Source organism: Rattus rattus, chromosome 8 (genome assembly GCF_011064425.1).
Source record: "Rattus rattus isolate New Zealand chromosome 8, Rrattus_CSIRO_v1, whole genome shotgun sequence".
Classification (NCBI taxonomy): domain Eukaryota; kingdom Metazoa; phylum Chordata; class Mammalia; order Rodentia; family Muridae; genus Rattus; species Rattus rattus.
The window spans coordinates 65,781,317-65,802,504 of NC_046161.1; the positions used below are offsets into that span (position 1 = coordinate 65,781,317).

Below are 21,188 nucleotides of genomic sequence, written 5' to 3' on the forward strand. Positions count from 1 at the left end.
AATCTGGATTAAAACAATCAAAACAGATATATTCTAACCCTTCCCCCAAGTGAGTGCTTTGAATGGGTAATTATTTAATCAAATCAGAACTTCAGGAATAAAAGTTGTGTCTTCCTCATCTGAAATTCTTTAAGCCTGGACATTGGCTCGTCCATGGAAAATCTCACACTTGACCAAATGTGCTGCAGTCAAATCACAAGCTATGAAGAACATGGTACAAAATTACCTTCAAGTCATGTGTAAGAAACAACGGAAACTTATTTGTAGATTTGGGTCTTGACTCTACACATACACACACTCCGAGCCTCCTAAAAATACGAGATTCTGGCCTCAAGCATTTAGGAAAATAAAGAGATGCTTAGCCCACAGTACAACAAACATGATAAAACTAGTTAGTGGTTTTTAACCGTGGTCTCTGAACCCTAATGGAGCAGAGTCAAAGGTCTGCCAGAGATCACATGATGGGATAACATCCCTATCTCACAAAGGAAGATGGACTTGCTTATGTGGTTTTGTGTTTAAAAGAATTCTCAGCTGCTTCTGACAAACTGGTAATAGTTCTAGACTCAGCATATATAAACAGGAGCTCTTTGAGATGCCCAATAATTTATACATATAAAAATGTCCCAAGATCAAAAGGTTAATTCACTGCTAAAATTAACAACCTAGTCTGGAAAAGTCAAAACACCTACCTGTATCTACTAGAAACCCCTCCTGCCAAGTGGTGACTGGCTCCTGTCCTTCAGTGACAAAAATTCCCTTTCTGGTTCTTTTTCTTGGTTATATAACAGAGAAGGGGAGTAAACCTTAGGTCTCCTATTCTTCCTGATACATTTATTCCCAGCTTTTCAATGCTGTTAATGCCTCTCTGCAACTGAGTTCCTCTAGTTTTTCAGCCTCTTCTACCTTGAGCTTAGTACCTATTCCTCAGGGTTTTAATCAGCTGGCTTTTAATTAACTAAATGCCTACCATTATTCCCCTCAACTAAATACGCCCGAAATAAAAAAATTAACCTAACATTCATTCCTCTCTCCCAATTTCCCTATTATCCTTTGTTGCTCCCCCAGAAATTTCAACCACCTGTTAACTATTAATATATATACTTGTCTCCAAATTACTAAACCAGTACGTAAGTTCTCCCAATCCCTCGATTGCGTTCATGGTCCATTTCCCCCTCCTGTTGAAAAAAACCTCTCAGGAAATATCCTTTTGGCGTCTTCTGCCTCTTATTCCTTCAATTCCCAGACAAAGCTGCCTTTAAGAAATTCGCTATCATCTTCTCCCCTACTACAGACGAGCCAAACTTTCTAGACCCAATTAACCACGTTTTACAGCTCCCCATCTCCAATAGTTCGGAAAAGAGTGGGACTTTAGGTAGAGAAAAGGAAATCAACACGTTCTGATCAAGAGGATTCGATACACGAGCTCTTTTCAAAGCTACAGTGCGAACATGGAATCGAGGGCGCTGCTGCCTAGTGAGGGCCGGGCAGCATGGAGCCATGCCCGCGCATAGGACGGGCCTGGCTGGGAGGCCTGGCCACGCAAGGTCACCTTCGCGCGACAGGCCGCGGTGTGGGGCGGGAGACCAGTCCCCCGACCCCGATCCCCGAGAGCCTGTTCCCTGATCCCTATCTCCGGCAACCGCGATTCCCGGACCACCGCTTACTCGTTGCGCAAAAGTCTCTCCTGGCGCCTCAACCTCTCCCGCAGCTCCGCCAAACTCTGCCGCCCCAGGTCCTCAGGAACTGGGGGCTCGAAGCCGCGGGGCAGCGAGCACATTGCGCACGGGCTGCGGCTGGCGCGGCGGGCAGGGTTCCCCAGAAGGGCCCACGGCGGGCGCAGGCTCCGCGGCCGGCGGCGACTCTGGAGCGCGAGCGGGAGTCGCCATTTTCCCGGAAGAGCACGGCTTCTCCGAGCCGAATGGAGCTTTATTGAAATGCCGGAAACGGACAGGGCCAGGAATAGGGGGCGCCCGAGGAAGCGCACAGGGGCGGAAGTTGCATCACCGCCGAAGCGTCTGGGTTTGGCGGGCTTTCTCTGGATGTGTCCTTTACTTTCCCGGCTTTTCGCCTGCGCTTTGAGAAAGTGTACGACACTCAAATCAAAGACTTACTGACTCACTTCTAATAAGCAAAATACGACAGAAGTAATAGAGTGTCACATCTAAGATTAAGCAATCAAATTTTTGGACAAGAATTTTACAGGGATTTCTGATGAACAATATTCACAGTAAAAATAAATAACTAGGGGTTGGAGAGATGTCTCAATGGCTAAGAGTACATACCGCTCTTGCAAAAGACCAGAGGTTGGATACCAGCGTCCCTGTTGGGTAGCTCACAGATGCGTTTAAACTGCAGCTCCGGGGCACCTCACAAACTCTGGCTTCTCCAGACACCTGTGTGCAAGCACGCACTCGCGCGCACATACACACAATTTAAATATAAATCTTCAAAAATTAACAAATGACCAACATAACTAGCTATAAAAATGCATATTAGAAACACAATGTAGTCAGGTGTGGTGGCGCAGGCCTTTAAGTCTGGCAGTTGGGAGGCAGAGTATAGTTAATGTTTTCAGTTATTAGTGATCATAAATCAAGTCACTGTCAACATAAACTTTCATTTCTCTTAAAAACGGGCTTATTAGGCCACACTACCAAAGGGAAGAAAAAGGAAGAACAGCTCCATTCTGTTCCCTTCCGCCTCCTGAGAAGTTCCCCTAATCTTTTAGGGATTTCAACCCAGGTCAAACCAGGGTTTGTAGCTTTAATGCTGAAAATATTCAGGACTAGCAGAGTAGGAGTCTAATAAAAAATATTTTTGGGTTGGAGAGATGGCTCAGTGGTTAAGGGCATTGACTGTTCTTCTAGAGGTCCTGAGTTCAAATCCCAGCAACCTCATGGTGGCTCACAACCATCTAAAATGAGATCTGATGCCCTCTTCTGGTGTGCCTGAAGACCGTAAGAGTGTACTTATAAATAATAAATAAGTAAATAAAATCTTAAAAATATTTTCATAGAGGCCTAATTAGGAGTGTTAAGAGACAGAGAGGTGCTCAGATGGAACATATGACATACCCAGATGTGCACGTGGGCTTCTCAAGGGAGAGCCACACTTCATTGTTTTACAACTTATACATGATGGATTTTGAAGCAATTATCTTTGAAGCATTGCTAAGAAATCTAAGAGACCGCAGCATGCAGTTCTGGACTGTTGGGTTCCACGAAATCCACATATCAGAAATGAACTCTTTCTGGACTATAGAAGAACTTCTGGTGATAAAAGCCAATATTCAAGAACTTTTGAGATGGGTTTACCATCACCAGAAGGAGTCTTCCCTGCAGCTACTCTTCCAACTTAAAATCCATGTGATTTCTCCACTGACACTTCTCTCCCGCTCTCTCTGACCTATCTCTTGCTATTTCCATTATTTTCTTCCCCTCTCCTGCATCCCTACCCCGACCATGTCCAATCTGCTTCTTCTCTCTGCTCTGGACCCTTCCAGATGCCTCTGGATGGTTTCTCTCACTTATTCACAATAAAAACCCCAAGCCTAATAACAGAGCAACCCTGTCTGCAGTTTCTTCACTGAGCTCCCTCACATACACTGACAAGACTATAACTGATAAGGTAAAAATACAGGTCGGAGGGATACGGGAGGTAGAACACCTTTGCTGTAAACAGAGTTAACAGCCTTGTTTGAGAGTTCCAGAAAAATGTTTAGGGAAGGAATAAGGACTCGCTCAAAGTAGAATACACCCAGGACTTAAGCCTGGCTCGCTGCTGTTGTAACAGAAAGTCTTCTTTATGAAAGGAATGTCTGTCGGCAGCCTTTGAAGCAGATGTGCTCGAGTTCTTGCTTCTCAGCTGCTAGCAAGAGACTTTGACAAGACTGTGAGGTGGGAGGATCCTTTTCCTTTCCATGTCCCCATAGTTTCCCCCCTCTTTCTATCCTGCCTCATTATAGGGTAAATGGATGTTTAACTTCTTAAGAAGCCATGGGCTAAGTGAATATTTCATTTCTAAGAAGCCACCTCACTATTTACAACGCGTCCCTATTGTTTTTCACTCCACAGGCACTGTCTGTGACCTCGTCGTTCCAGCACCTCCTCACAGGTTAATTTTTATTTCATTTTGCTTTAAAAATATTCAGCCACTAGCCCTTCTGCCCAAGTACCCTGGCTTGGAGACTCTTCAGACATATCACAGACCCCTACACTAAATGCTTTTCTAGTATTGGGATAATTAATATTATCAATCAACAGGCTCTGAAGGAGCTCCAGAGTGTGTTCGTGAGGCAGGTTTTAGATTGGGTTGAGTGAAGTGGAAAGAGCCCTTTAAACTGTGGGCAGCACCATTGCACAGGCTGGGGTCTAGGGCTGAATAAAAACGAGAGATTGAGCTAAGCACCAACAGTCATCTCTCTCTGCTTCTTGATTGCAATGCAATGTGAGTGACCTCCTCCCACTCCTTCTACCAAGGCTTCGCCATGATGTGCTGCATCCTGAAAGTGTGCAGCTAAATAAACCTTCCCTTGAATTTGCTGTTGTCATAAACTTGGGGGGGAGGGAGGGAGGGGAGAGAGAGAGAGAGAGAGAGAGAGAGAGAGAGAGAGAGAGTGAGTATTCACTCCAAGAACAGCTGACATGATCCATGAACACTGAGAGAATAGTAAGGTAGAGGGATGGACTCAGAGTTCCCAACGGTCATTAACAAGCATGAAGCAAATCCAATTTTCTTTCCTGATTGATTTGACTTTTCCCAGCAAAGTTTCCACTGGGAATATGACATACTGAATTGCCCAACGAACCCAAGCAGCAGCTACACCTAATGAGAAGCAGAGACACCACAGGGACTTTTGAACAATCGTGCCTGCTGTCCACACAGCACTCCAACCAACCTCCTTTTTCAGTCAGACCCCAAGTTGCCAAGACCCTTCTGACTCCTCTATCTACAGTCTATTCTCGTCCTCTTCCCTGTCACAGCCTCACAGGAGAGAGTTCTGGGGAGAGCAGAGAGGGGAAGAAAAGAATTGGGAAAGACAAAGGAGCTAAGGCACTAGTTGGGATCCCAGGGTCATCTCTAGTGAGAGAGCAAGGAGTCCCTTGTCTACTTATAGCCTGGGTGGTCACCGGGCAGAGAAGAAGAAAGCAGGGAGGGGGCAAGGAGTGAATGAAAACGTGGAATAAAAGGAGGAGGCCATGGCTACTCCTAAAGTATGGAGATTTTACTGCCAATACAAGGGAGAAAACAGGCAGAGGAAAGAGTCCAGGCTGAACATGGTCAGCAGACTAAACAGAACCATGAGAGGAGAGAAGGGGAGGTGGGGTTGGGGGAGCAAGAGAGGAGCCACTGACCAAGAGAGGTGACCCAGGCCAGAAGATTAAGAGTAGCCACAATGCTGAATTATATCAAAGTCAGGCTGGGGAAGGAATGCAGAAGCCCAGCTCCAAGAGGGAGAGCTTTAGGGTGGGTCGAGAGTGCTCTAACTAACCAAAGTTCAGCATTCCAGCCTTTCTGTTGAGGATAAAGGGAGATGTAATCTCTTCTAACACCTCCTCTGGCTGAAATTGGAGCACTTGGAAGGCTGGGATGATGGTCAAAGGTCAGGAAGAGGGAGGAGTGCAGCCTGTTTTTGTTCTCTGCCCAGGTTCTATGGGATTACCTGGGACTAGGGGACTTGCAAGCGGTTTTTGAACAGTCTAGGATACAGAGGCTCAGGCTGGTCAGAAATTCCTTCAGAAGCCTCTAGGGCTGGTGTGTTTGGAAACATTTGCAGCCTTCAGGTAATTGGAAATCTGCTGGGACAGATGCAGACTAGGAACAGAAGGTAAAGTTAGGGAGTTTAGGGGAAATTTGGCGGGGTGTACATTTGAAACTTCCCAGACTATGGTCCTGGTGGTTGGGGGAGGAGAGCAATTCCAGCCTTGGGAATAGGCAGGTGGCAACCTTAGGAGTAACTTATCTCGAGTCCCTTTGACCTGCAAGAGGTGGGTCCAAGTTGACTTCCTGAAGCTTGCATAATTTTTTTTCTTTTTAGTTTACAAAAAGAGATAAATGTTTTTGTAATCTGTACTGAAATCCACATTGTAGAAAAGTTAGTAGACTCATGCCTTTGAGTTATAATAATAACTTAGGATCCCAAAAATGATTCTGGGTTTAAAGTATTAACATTCCTTCCAGAGGGCTGGATATATAGATTGGACAGAGTGTTGTTGTTGTTGTTGTTGTTGTTTTGGGTTTTTTTTTTTTTTAGCACAATTGAGAAGTACTTTTAAGTATATATTTAGACAACTGAAGGAATTTAAATTTTTGAGCCTGTGTTATCAGAACTCCATTAATCAATGTTAAAACTCTGAACTTTTGAAGTCTAAGTACAGCCTAAAAAGGGGAAAAAAAAATCTGACACATTTTTAAACCCGTTTTGTGGGTTTTACCTCTTTCAGAGTGAAGTCCTTAAAGCAAACTGCCTTTCTCGGCTGGATACCTAGTAGCTCTAGAAACTGAGGCTTGATTTTCCCGTAAAAGGAACCGACGCGGCGGCTGCTGCAGCCTCCGGGAAGGAGCCTGCTACTCCTGTTGTTAATCTGACAAAGCTACAGTTAGCCTAGCCATGAATGCCATCATAGGTCTAAGAAGGATAAATTACAATAGGAAGTATAATCCAAATGGTTATGTCTCAGCTAAAATGACAGAAACTGCTAACTGTACAAGGGTGGTTACCCTAGGCTCCTGTGGCCTTGATGGCTTCATTGGACAGCATGAAATCTTTAACTGTTGCACAAAACGGCATCAGCCTTTGGCCGCCAGACCCAGAAGGTCTGAGAGATTTTCCTGTGGGGAAGGAATCTATGACCAGGTAGAATACAACAGTCACCCCATTAGTGTCCACAGTTTGGACAGTGGCCTGGTAGCAGGCCAGGCATGGGGCAGTTTTTCCCAGTGGTTATCGTTACCACAATCCAGGTTGAGTCTGGCAGATGAGAAGAGTCATCGACCAAGAAAGGTAGCCTGGGCCGAGAGACCAAGAGATCTGTATAGCCAAAATGGCTGAGTCGCATAGGGGTCAGGCGGGGGGGAAAAGCAGGTGAAAGCCCAGCTCCTGGGAGGGAGGGGTTTAGGGCAGGGTGGGAGGTGCGAGAGTGAGATTTGTCCTGGGTTTGAAATCTAACAAGGGGGAGGGCGGTGGGTCTGGGTGGCCATTGTAAGGGGTAACTAGAGAAGTAAGGTGAGTCGAAGAATGATTGTCCGACAATTGATAAAAATCTCTCTGTCAGCCAGGCATTCCTGGGGATCCATAGAGTGAGGAGAGAAAAAGATAATCTAGAAAAACAAATTCTTTTTATTCTAGGAACCAAACTAGTTTGGGGAACTGTTATTGTTTAGCCAAAATGGAGGCGCTTTATAAAATGTCATGGCTATAACTAACAGGAGACAAAGAAAGCAGAAGGCGGTAGGTAAGGGCAGTCACAGAGATGAGAGACGCAGAGCACCGCAGGTCCATAGGAATTCAGTCATTTCCGGTCCAGCTCTAAAATCCAAAACTTGTACAAAATGTCACATTTCCTCCAGCTAATTTCCCTGAGATCTATCTAGGACACAGGGCGGCTTTCCTCAGCCATCCCAGGGTTTGAGTTGTAAAGGGCAGGTGCTCCACAAGAAAAGTCAATCCTTAAATTAGTTATCCAAACCGTTTGAGATGCGGGACTGAATGCTCAACTCCTATCTTGCTTTTTATCAGCAAATAGTAATTTAAAGCCATTTGCTGGGTTATGGTTCCTGGGCGGCAGCCTGCAGTCTATTAAAATTAATCCTGACAGAAGTCCCTCGTAGCTTTCTCCAGGGCCATCCAGGCCCCAGTTTATGGACAAGATGAACAGCCCACCCATCCCAGAGGGTCTGGGAGAGGAAGCACATTAAAATGGCTGCCTTCGTCTTTGTTTGCTCAGCTGCTTGAACAGACTAGAACTGGGGGAAATGGGATTAATTAAGGGGCAGTTGCCCATGGGGGAAAAATATAAGGACTCCGGTGAGAAAAATCTTCAACTAAGTAAGTTTCAATTGTAAGTCAGAGGAAAGGGCGGGCCCTTTTCCCCTTCAGAGCTACACACACACGGTTGAGCGCTGCTTAGCCAGGACTTGCTCACCCAGCCCACCAGTGTGCTTTATGAACTGGACAGTACGGGAAGAGATGTTTGAGGTGAGGAAGAATTGCCAAATGTACGCTTCTTTGAATTTTCATTTAACTTTTCTTTTTAATGAGAAAGTCTAAGGACGATTCTTAGTTAATGAGCATGGCCATTTATGGACACTAAATGTTGGTAAGACTTTTTTTGTCTGAATAAACTCAAAAGAGAAATGAAAATATCCTTGAATATGCCCATGCCCTGATCTTTAGCACAGACCCTGTAGGCATTCTAGGTCGCCTCCTACTTTTTCAAATGCCTTCTTCCTTTGTCTTACTTTACTTCCTTCCCTTTGACACAGTGGCTGAAATTCCACCAATAAAAAGGCAATTTGGTTAACAAAGGCCTTTAGAGCCTTCTGAAGGGCTGTGGGCTGTCAGTCATCTGCAGAGGAACACGGTGGTATCATTTCCAAGTGGTCTGTTCCTAAAAGCTCAGGTAAGATAATGACCTACAGTTAAAGAGTGGGATTTAAGAGGAGAGAAAATGGAGAGGATTTTGAGCACTCTGTGGAGAACAAACAAGAGGTCGGGGAGAGGGAGAGAAGGCATCACATCATGATGCAGTGTTGAGGGTAGCAGGATGACCCAGGGGTTCTCATCCTGAGGACTGAGGAGGACAGGCAAAGAGAAGGAGATAGCAGAGACCAAACTGCTTAGGAGTCATTCAAGTTGCTTGCTGGAATGCAGGGAGGACCCTCCTGTTTAAAGGACCTCATTATTGCTGTTGCTGCTGTTTTTCATAAAACATCTAATACATTTTGTATCATAATTCTGGCTCTAAAAATATTTCAGGGCTAGGGAGGTGACTCAATATTTAAGAGCATGGCTGTGCCTCCAAAGAACCCAGCTTGCTTTCCAGTGCTCAGATGACAACCAGCAACCGCCTACAACTCCAGTTTCATCTTCTGGCCTTTGGGCAGCAGGCAAGCACACGTACATACACACACACACACACACACACACATACACACACACACACACACACACACAAACACACGCAGGCAAAACACTCATACACATTAAATAAATCTAAACAAAGTATTTAAGTAAAAGAAAAATAGGCCCAAATGAATTATACTGGAGTAAAGGTGCCAGTTTGCCAAGTCTCTATGGCAAGAAGTTTCAGCCTTCCAGTTGCACAGAGAGACTGTGGACTCTTTAGTGATAGGTGGGTACTTATTATGGTAACATCTACCACTCTTTTAAAATATTTAGTTTATTTTTAATTAGGTATACACGTATGCAGATGCAGGTGTGGAGGGTGTCTGAGGAACCCAAGAGAGGGTGTTACGTGCCCCGAAGCCAGAGTTACAAGGTTTTGTATACCACTGGCACGCATGCTGGGAATTGATCTTGAGTTCTCCGCAAAAGAAGTCAGCACACATTCCCAACCACATCGCCACCTTTCCTGCTAACCTCTGTTACTCTGTGGCTGGAGATCAGAGGCTAGTGAAGAAAAGACACTGGTGATCCACAGCCTAGAGCAGGAGAAAACACACTCTATCCTCTCTCACCAGACCTGGCCAGAATCTGGTCACCCTCACATGAAAAAGAAGAGCTCTGAACAGCGACAACCAGAGGTGGAAGGTAAGGAGGGGCATGGATGCCTGTACAGTACGCAGTCAGGAGAGTTGTTCAGGAAAAAAGGAAAAGAAAAATCAAAAAACAAACCATTTACCAAATGGGAGAGACATGACTCAGGTAATCCAGATAGGAGAAGAAGGCAGTCCTGAGAAGGTCAGTCAGGGACAGGCCAGGAGATGGCTCAGTGGGTAAAGACAGTAGGGTATAACTCTAGTGACCATAGATTAATCTCTGGGTCCCATGTATAGGTGGAATGAGAGAACCAATTCTACAGCAGTCCTCTGACACCCATACCCACACAGACAGACAAACAGATGGATAGATGGGCGCACGCGCACACACACACACACACACACACACACACACACTTAAGAGAGAAGAGAGACTATAACAAGACTAAAACAATCTACAAGTAGGACTCAGGGGAAAGGGTCTGGACACCACTTGGTATTAATTACCCTCAGCCTAAGTTTCTTCCCTTTTAGAGAAGGGTGAAGAGCCATCTTCCACCAGGCCTCGCAATGCTCAAACTGTACACTTCTAAGATGGCTAGTGTTACAATACATTCTTTAGCAACATCTGCATCTATTTAAGCTCATAAACGTTGAGAAGAAATACGTGGTATGTTTTCAAACCAGGAAGCAGGTATCTCCCTTAAACAAACACTCCCCCGGCTCTGAGGCAGTTCCAGGGTTAGCAGCTTTGCCGTACTCCCATGGCCGTCCGTGTCTTACGGGACTGGATAATGTTTTCCACCACCTAGAATTCTTGAGCATAATTTAATTTTCATATCTGGTGGATGACAGCTTTGAGTCGTTTAAGATTATTTATGGGGTTAAAAATTCTAAGTTTGTCAAAATATCAGACGACGAGCAAATTATAATCAGTACTGTGGGAGGGAAGCCATTTTGAATGGGCCGAAGAGAGAGGTCCTTTTGAAGGAATAAATAGTTTCTTGATAAAAAAGGAAACAGTTAATGGGAGCCAAGGGTTGCAGATTGAGGTTCTCTGGACACATTCAGTCTCCAGATGAAAGCCCAGTGTTGCATAAAGTTAAGAGTTGGAGAGCTTGCTCAGTGGTTATTGACTGTGTCCTATGTGAAGGGAAAAGGGTCAGCTCAGGAGTGGCAGGACCAAGTTCTCAGCACAAAGGGGATTTATTTACCCCAGAGGGACAGAAGGCAGGGGATAAGAGAAAAGGCAGGAGATAGAGGACAGGGAGAAGGGGAAGGGAACAAGGGAAAGGGAGGAGGGGTGTTTGTCTCTAGAGGACAAAGGATTGCTTCAGGGTAGAGAGGAGGCAGGTGTGATACCTAGGAAAATGACAGTTTATAAAGGCACAACAGGGAATCCGTGTTAGAATGAGGTATTTAATTTTTAAAACATTTTATTGATTCTTTGTGAATTTGCACCCCAATTCTGTTTCATCTCCATATCCCTTTATATCCACCCTCTGCCCTTGCAACCTCCTCCCAAAAGAAAATAAAAAAACAAAACAAAAACAAAAATCAAACCAAACCAAAGCAACAACAAAGCACTTCGTTGTGGAAGCTCTAGTGAGTCACGGCACCACAGTAGCCCCTTTTGTCCACACATCTTTACACAATTTACTTGCGATGAATCATTGGTCTGGTTCCAGGCCTCTGACGTCTGCTACACTATCAATACTGGATCCTCACCAGGACTCCTCTTGGATATCCTGTTGTTGCCCTGTGTCATTGAGATCCTGCAGCTTCGGATCTGCAAGACCATCCGGTTCTCCAGCACTGCTCCTGTTAGCTCACCCAGTGCTGCAGCTGGCAGGGGCAGAGCCAGCCCTCGTACTCTCATGCCTTCGGGGCTGGCTCTCCCACATCTATGCCACTAAGGTCAGTTCTTCTGTGCTGCCCAGACAAGGTGCAGAGTCCACTCTCCCCTCTGCTGCAGCTGGTGAGGGGCAGGGCCAGCTCTCTTGCTCTCATGAGGAGGTGGGGGTTGGGGGTGAGCACAGCTCTCTTGCCTGCCACAGGTGGTGGAGGAACAAAAGGGGGCGTCTCTCCCTCACCCATACCACCAGGGGGCAGACAAGGGGTGGGGCAAGTTGTCCTGCACTCACTCTTGGGCCCAGGTCACCTGCGAATCCTTGAATCCTGTGAGCATCTATAGTGGGACATAGAAATGTTTTCTTCTCTGAGAGGCTGTAATATCATGGAAACTTCTAGATTATCAGCACAATATTTATACTTGTTACAGAAAAGTGATATTTTCCTCAAAAATCTCTAAGTTTTATAAAGCATTTGTGTTTTAAGAACTATTACTGACCGCCGTAAGAGACCAGCAGGCAAAAGGACTTGCCACATAAGCCTAACAAACTGAATTCAATCCCAGGATCAAACAACTTTGTGGTGATGTCCAGGATGTACACCCACCCACCCACCACCCTGCTCCAACAATAATAATACTTTGATTTTTAAAAGAGTCATTGCAAATGCCCCATTCTGTAGTGTTCATGAAACATATAGAATGGACAACCAGACGGAAGGTAGAGATGGGAGAGGTTCCTGAGGCCCAGACCGATCACCTTAGAGCAGAAACAAGAGAGACTCTGCTTCAACGAGGTCAAAGGTAAAAACTAAAAGCTGACCTTTGACATGCATGCCCATGCCATGGCACATGTGTGCTCTCTCCCTCCCTCCGTCCCTCCCCTCCTCTCCTAGTTTACTATATATGGTTTAAAAGATATAGTTTAACACACATAGTTCTTTCCTTGCCTTATAATCGAACAATAAGCTCCTGGTCTTTGAAAAGCCCAGTTTCACCATTTTGAACAATCGGTGCGTTTGCAATCAGCTCAGTGACTCACTGGTCCCATTAATAAAACTCACTTCGACACTCTACTCAGTAACAAAAGCTATTTTTAAAATTTCAAAGGAAGGCAGGAGTCTTTATCACCGTGGAAACAGTATTTTTACTACCAGGTCTAATACTTTCAATGTTATGTGGTGTATTCGGTGAAAAAAAAGAAAAACAAAACAATAGTAAGAAACCCTGGTCAACCCGAGATAACCCTAATTTTCTTTTCCCCAGCTCTCCAAAAGTTTTAAAAATAGATCTGTGAGTACCGTAAAGATCTTTTATTTTGGGGTAGGGCTACGAACTGATCGGTTAAGTTGTTTTTGGTCCGAGGTTGTGTTTTGTTTAGGAGGTGCCAAGTTAAGAGGAAAAGAGAGAATTAAAATATTTGCGAGATGTCATTAATCTCCAGAAAGAGCCCAGGACAGCCGCCTCGACTCCTGCCCCACCCCACCCCCTCCTCAGCTCTCATTTCGGAACTAACCCAGTTTTCTGTTATTTGGCTCAGAAAAGTCTTAAATCTGTAACAAGAGACTGACTTCCTGTTCTCAAGAGTGTGCCTGCCAGCAAAAACATTTACAAGAAAAGCCCCAGGGCCAAAAAATTGCCTACTAATTATTTCTCTGCACCCCCCACCCCTAATTCAGGAAGGTGAATGCTGTAAACGCTGTATCTTAAAACTCTGAAGTATGTGTTGAAAAATTAAGAGAAAGCCCACAAGAGCTGTTAGCTGCTTGCTTATATTTTATTGCATTCAAATTACATCAGTTTTATGGCCCTTGGGCACAAATTATTGGGTTTTTTTTATAATATATTATTCAGAATTCCACAAAGATTATACTTATATAGTTATCAACATACCTGATGAGAGCTGCATTTCAAGTAGCTTCCCAACTGAGGAAGCAGCAACCCTGACAGACTGAGGCTGCCCTGAGCTCTTGCCCGATCATGGAGCGTGTCCTAGGCTGGTCCGACAGGGTTGGGGCTGGGTGTTGTGGTGGTCCATCCATCATCTAGTGTGAGCCCCAGCAGTGTCGGCATCCTGGCAGCCCCCTTGTAAGAATGCACAGACTGGGAAATCAGTGTGAGCATGCAGAGGACCTAGAATGGGGAGGACTGGAGGGTAGACGTCATAGCTTGCGACAAACTGCTGTCATCAGGTGCCGGTCCAGGCGAATGGGCCTCAATAACAGGACCAAGAGCACAGAAATAAACTCAGGCCTCTGGCAGCCGAGGTTCAAGAAGTGTGCAAGGGAAAGGCAATGTCAAGTGAGTGTTGTTCTCAACAGCTGTGCCAGAAACCTATATGCAAAAGGAGAAAGGAAGGGAGAGAAGAAAAACCAGGATGCAGGAAGAAAAGGAAAAACAAACAAAACAAAACAAAACAAACAAACAAACAAAAAAGCCCTCCTTTGAGTACTTTAACATATCACACCTGGTATTAGCTAATTAGATATTTTGTTCTAATCCCCTTGTTTCTGACCTCCTTCTAGAAACACATCTCAGTCTCCTCTGCTCTTCTCTAACAGAATCCACAGGATTAATTCCCATCTTCAGGTCTGAGGTGAAGATGGCTGTTCACCTTGCCTGCTTTCTTGACCACGTCTCCTCTCGCTAAGGGTTGGGTGTGACTTGTTCCCTGAAAGTTCATTTGCTGGCATCTCCAGTGCCCAGCCCGGTGATGGGAAGAGCTGGGGTGCTTGGGGAAGGGAAGCCCAATGGTGGTTACATCATTGAGAATCCCACCTGTAGAAGTGGTTGGCCCACCACTGTAGGATCCTTCAGATCTCAGAAGAACAGACATTAAAGGAGTGGGGCTAGCCCTAGAACCTCCCTGACCTCTTGTGTCTTGTGGCGTCTTCCTTCCCCACATACCCCTCCTACCATTTTATCAAACAGCCATGACAGATCCCAACAAAGAGCTGCCTCGATGGGCCGCAAGTACTGATCACAGGGGCTACTCACTGCTTCTGAGTCCCCTTCTTCCCTGTCAGCCAAGGGGGCCCTTTCTGGGCCCTGGAAGAACACCTCCCAAGTGCAAGTTCTTGAGATCAGATCATCCATCCAAGGGCAATATCCTGCAGGAGATTTTCTTGCTGCCTTTTAGAAAGACGAGTCTGCCAAAAGAAAGAAACTCTTCATATACTCCATTTCTCATTGCAAATGTCGACAGGGGGGGTCAGGAGGTCACACCCATATAGCATTGGTGGGTTTCGGTGAACACAAATTTCCACAGAATAAATTAGACCTTGTGCGCTGAAAGATTTAAAGCTTGCATACTGACAGGACTGGCAATTCTTCTTTGAGGAATTTAACCTGAGAAAACAATTAGGGGAATGTCCAAGGACGTGTGCAGAAGATGAATTGTGTAAGAGAGAGTAAAGACAACCTTTAAAATTCCGGTGTGACAGCAGAGGTTAATTGAATCATGGTGCTTGAATGAAATAGAATCCAATTTTATATATATATATATATATATATATTATTTTTTTAAATGGTTGAGCTGGAGAGAGGGCTCAGCAGTTAAGAGCACTTGCTGCTCAATTATAAGGAGCTGAGTCCAGGCAACTCACGACTAAATCCAAGAAACCGGATGCCCTCTTCTGGCCTCTGCTGGTGCCTGCAAACACATATGTACATATACTAACACACAACCACCCACACACAAATCCTTTTACAAAGACACAGTGGTCCAAGGGTTAGGGATTTGGCTCAGTTGACAGACTCTAGCATGCACAAAGCCCCGGGGTTCCATCCCCAGCACTGCGTAACTGGGCATGGAGGTGCTCACCTGTAATCCTAGCACTGAGAGGTAGAGGTAGGAGGATCAGAAGTTCAAGGTTATCTCTGGCTACACCAGAGTTTAAGGCCCTTTAGGATGCATGAGACTCTGTCTCAAAAAGGAAGAAAAGAAATATAATGTGAAGGTTCTGTATGATATATGCACGTAAAATTTAACTACAAGAAGCCAAAATGCTTATGAGAGATATACTGATGGCATCTATTACATGTGTACTGTGTACCGACTACAACCCTAAGACCTGTCCAAGGGCTATCTTAGTCATTCTTCACAATAACTCCAGTGGGAAGCAACGGCCTCTGCCCTGTTTTACAGGGGCTCTGGCAAGTCACATGACTTGCATAGGCACACACTTAGGGAGTACACTTAGGCAATTAGACCCCAGAGTCTATATTCCTAAAAACCATATTTTGAAAAGGAAACAAATAAATGTCATATGTGCTTGTGGGTTTCTGAGAAAGCTAGGGAGAACTGAAATGCATAGCACCGTAATACAGTTCATTTATTCTTTGAAGCCCTCATTCTGGTGAAGTAAATTTGATGTGTTGCTATTAGAACCCTGCTCCCCACTTCTACAAATAACTCATGCTCTTGGTGGGAACTGTGGGCCCATGAATGCCACAGAGTATGTGGAGGTTGGAGGAGAAAGGAGCTTTCTGAGGTCACCTCTCTCTTTCTGCCTTGATTCTGAGACAGGGTCTCTTTCTTTCTGCTTGCTGTATACTCCTGACTTTCTGGCCTGAAAGCTTCCAAATGATTCTTCCATTTCTCTGCCTCTCTTCTCTCCACACAAGTGCTGGAACACAGATGCAAGCCACCAGGAGCAAATTTGGATTGTCAGGTTTGCCTACTTAGCAAGTGCCCTTACTGGCCAAGCCACTTCGCTGGCCCTTCCTAGATGTGACATTAACCAAGGATCTAAAAAGCTTTTCTCAGGTTTTCAGTCTGCACAGTGCAGCAACTCTCTGTTAACAGTCTTCCTGGATAGTTTAGTCATTAGAATTCACTGCACGTTGATCTACGAAAAACATAAAGGCTCTGACAGCAGAAAGATCCCTTAAACATACCTGTCTGTCTGCCTGTCTCTCGCCAGCCTGCCCACCTATCTTTCTTCTTCATGCTTGTTTTAAGAGAGGAAGACAGTGGGATGTGAAGTTGCTTGCAGTTGGTTTCCACTGCCGCCTTTGATCTCATTAAAACTGACTTTTAATCCTCTTCTGGACTAGTTTCTTCAGGGACACTAGGTTCCAAGGATGAGCTGCCCCTCCCTATGTGTCCAGCTTCCCTCTCTGCTGTCTTGATGATGGCCTCTGCTGGAGACATCACTTAAGTTCCTGCTAGCCCTGAGACCCACACAGGGGCCAGCAATGCTTTACAGCAAACCTTCAGAGTAACAGCAGTTACTGCCCAGGCCTGTGCCAGCCTCTAGCGTGGACTTTGTTTCCACTTACCTCAGCCTTGCAAGTTGCTGTGTCTGTCCACGTTAGAGGAGACATCCTTCACAGAACTTTTATGACTCGTGGAAGATCTGTTAGCCAGAGTTTAAACACAAATTTGCCTATAAAAGTGCACATTTTGGGTAATAGTTTTTGCTGTACAACTCTGAGGATCGGAGGTGGATCTCCTGGAATCCATGTTAAAACAAAGGAAGAGAGAAAGGCAAGGGGGGGAGAAGGAAAGGAAACAGAAGACGAGAGAGAAGAAAAGAAAATGGATGTAGTGGCATACACTTTTAATCCCAGCACTGGAGTTGTGTATGGTGGTGAAGAGACGATCCCTGGGGCTCTCTGGGAGCAAGTCTGGCCTACTTGGCATGTCCCAGGCCAATGAGGGATTCTCTCTCACAAAACAACAAGGCAGATGTACTGAGGAAGGATACTTGATATTGTCCTCTGGTTTGTGTAACACATGTGTGTACATACACATACTCGCATGCACATATGTATGCACATACCAATACACATATGTGTACATATGCACATGGCACATACATGTACATACACATGCACATGCACATATGTACATACACATACTTGTACATACACAGAAAAACATCTACAGATGCACACATGTGCACACACACATGCACATACACACAAATGCACACGCACTTCTTTTTTTTCCACTTTATCCAGACTCAAGGTGATTTAGTCAATGGACTACTTTGTTCAATTGGTTTTTCCAAACTGGGTGAAGGAAGGGAGGCTGTAAAGGGAAATTTCAAATTATTTATTTTATATTTTACATGTATATGTGTGCACATCAGATCCCCTGAAAGTGGAGTTAGAGGCAGTTGGAGCTTCCATGTGGATGCGGCGAACAGAACCCAGGTCCCCTGTAAGAGCAGCAGTTGCTCTTGTCTGCTGAATGATCTCTTCAGGCCCAGAAGGTTATTTTAAAAAGGAGGATCTAATGCTTTCGTGATCACGAATGGATCTTACTCTTTTCAGAAGGTATGTTAACAAAGTGTATTTCAGGATTTGAAAAGGAATGCAATCCTATAACTCACCCTTCTCCTATGAACCAACTGATGAAAGATCACCAGCGTATGACCTTGACACCCAGCGTATGACCTTGACACCCTGACCTGCTCAGTGCTATCCCTTCTGCATAGTCATGGACGAAATAGAAAAGAGACATTATTAGAACAAAATAGATAGACTTTATTAAATATATGTTATGTGGGTTTTAATATCAAAGTAGAGTGTGAGTGAACGGACTCCTCATCCATTTAACAAAAATATCAATTGTTGCTAACCATGAAATGATTAAATGCCACGACATACACAATTCTTTTTTAAGTGAGAAAGAAAAGAATCACAGCTTGAATAAATAGAGTGTTCTCAGCTGGTCCAATCAAGGCATAAGGCACACATTGAAACGAGGGATTAGTGAATCAGAAAGCAGATACTCTGGTACACACACAGTCTCTGAACATGGCAGCTCCCACAACCCAACACTCATTTCCCTGGAGGAGAGAGCCGTGCGTGCTGCGAGTCTTTCCCTCCAGGGTCAAGTGTCTTCAGGCACCCATGCCTCTTGTGCACAGGCTTCTCCATGCGGGAGAAATACTGCTACTAATACTTTATGGGTAAACAAAACCTTTATGATGTAACAAAAATGACATTTTTAACTAATGCCCTTTTCCCTCCAACCCAAAATCGAGTAAAACAGAAAACAGATGGTAAAACCTGGACTTTCAGCATCCACGGAAAACAAACCATGGCTGTGAGTAGCAGGGTCAGTTCAGTGTCTGAAATACAATCTCATGCACCAGCCCTTGCTTGTTCTCCCTGCCTCTGCTCGCCTGAGATTCCCATTCTGGGTCACACCATGTCTTCGAGGAAGCAATCACCACCCTCTCCAGACTTTTAAGTCACAGGCTTCAGGACCCTTTGGCATCTGCAAGAGGCATATGTCTCTGAGGGCCTAAGTCAGCGTCTTCTTTGAGGTTAACTCCAGGACTCTCGTGTACGGGGTGTAACTCCTGGAGGGCATCGCGATTTCACGAGTCCTGCCTGTTGGGCTGAGGAACGGGAAAAAAAGGAAAATGAGATAAAACCCTTCATATGTTTCATGTGATAAGAACTCAGCACCGAAAACCAAGAACGGGGTGATTAATAATGCAGTTGCATATTTCACAGAAACATTATAAATGGGGATTTGACGTAGACTGAATATTTGTGTCCCTGCAAATTCAGAGTGAAATTCCCCCACCCCCTAGAGTGATGGTGTCAGGAAGTGGTGAGGCTGTGAAGATGGAGACCTCATGCATAGGATTGGTTCTTCCACGAAAGCTCAGAGAGCACCAAGAGAGGAGAGAGGAAGGGTAGCTGTCTATGAACCAGAAAGCAGGTTCTAACCAGACACTGAATGTGTTGGTGCATTGGTCTTGGACTTCTCGGCCTCCAGTATGAGAATGAATTTGTTTTAGCTTCTAGTTCATTTTGTCCACATATATAAACTACATTTCCCAGCCTCCTTTGCAATTAAGTGGGCCATGTTACTAATGGGTAGAAATGATTCATACTGTTTGAGGTTTAAATGGTACAACCATATATATTATCTTACATGTTCACCTTCTCCTCTCTTTTACGTAAGGGCTTGGGTGGGGAAGATAGATCCAAGAGGACTTCAGAGCCGGAGGAAGTCATTGATGGAAGAATTCTAGGATCCTGACTGACTGTAGAGTAAGGACCAGCCCCACCTGCCTTGAACTGTGATAGATATGGAGGTGAATCGCTGAGGCTTGAAGGTACTACAGTTACATTTTGCCCCAACAACACAATGATCCAACAAACAGGAAGCAGAACAGTTTACTTCCTTGCCACAAACTTCCCATGTCCAGTTATTCACAAAGTGGTATGGACTGTATAAGAAGGGTGACGGACAGGGGAGTCAGATCTTACACATTACATGTCTCCCCTAGGAGCCAGTTATATAGTAATTTACTTCATGATTAAAATCTTCCATCTTGGAAGGAAGCTTATTAGACACAAGATGTGTGAAAGGAAGTGAAACCATGGAATGTTTGAGGGAGAGGTGAAACATTCCATCCTGCAAGGTACCTCCTTAAGCTCAGGAAATAAACAAGTCAAAGACTTCAGGATGTCCCTGAAACTGACCAAAATCCAATCATTCTCCAAGCATATACAAGCAATAGAGACAGCTGAAAGACACTCATAGATCAGCTAAACTTTCTGAGAGAAGCAGGAACCAAAGCCAGGGGGAGTTGGTGTATACCTTAAATCTCAGCACTCAGGAGGCAGAGGTAGGCAGATCTCTCTACAAATTTAAGACCAGTCTAGTCTACATAGCAAGTTCCAGGTCAGCCAGAGCTATACAGCAAGATTCTGTCTCAAAATAAAGTAAAGCAAAAACAAAAAGAAGGGGAGGAGGAGAAGACCAGGCTAGTTGCAGCAAAAACGTTCTAGGCAGACCAACTGATCTACCTAGAAAGGACACTCTCCAACCTGATGAGTTAATTGTAGACTCTGCAATGTGGTCCAGCTTTCTAGCTTTCATTACCTATGCTAGGGTAGCTTTTGGCAAATCTTTTCTGCTCCTGTAAGTAACCTCAGTAAAACTCATTGGTTCATTAAGTTCTAGTTTGATGGTATCCTTACTGTCATTGGTCCCCTATCTGAGTAAGTCAACATTTGCTCACACCTCCCCAGAAATCCAGTGTGTCTTTCCCATACATTCCATTCCCCAGGCATACTGAGACCCACCATTGTCCAGGCTCTGACACACCAGTGGCAGTGTCCCCTATCACAATAATTTGCATCTGTGTCCATTGCTAGGTCTGATATCTCTGAGGGTAAAAACCGTGTTTCACTCATCTTTGTGACATCAGCAACTCACAAAGGCAAAGGCTGATCTTGTAACTTCCGGTCCACACAGTCATGAGGATGAAAACCAGTGAGTTTGACGCTGCACTCATACAGGAATCCCTAGGGTGTGGCACTTCAAGAAGTCCCTGGTGACCTGGATAGGCAGGTTAGAGGACTAGCAGGGGCAGAAACCAGATGGCCTTGTGTGCCAACTCCTATGAAAATTCCATGCAACAGAAATGGTCTCCTGTGACAATATCCTAAAAGCTCATAAAATGCAGAAATATTTATAAAGGTGAACCTTCTGGGTTTCAAAAACAGGCGCTCACATCCCAACCTTTCAAAAATGCAGGGGTGGGGCATTTTATTAAGCTGCTCACTAAGATGCAATAGGACTTCAAGAGTATAAGTCATTTCAGTCACGGAACCAACATTTGCCTGTTTGCTGAAA

At 44.8% G+C, this 21,188-nt stretch overlaps 1 protein-coding gene across 1 annotated transcript in view; it reads right to left on the reverse strand.

Moving 5' to 3' along the window:
* The window catches only part of LOC116906639 (myocardial zonula adherens protein-like), a 112,138-nt gene that overhangs the window by 5,366 nt on the left and 85,584 nt on the right, over window positions 1-21,188 (reverse strand).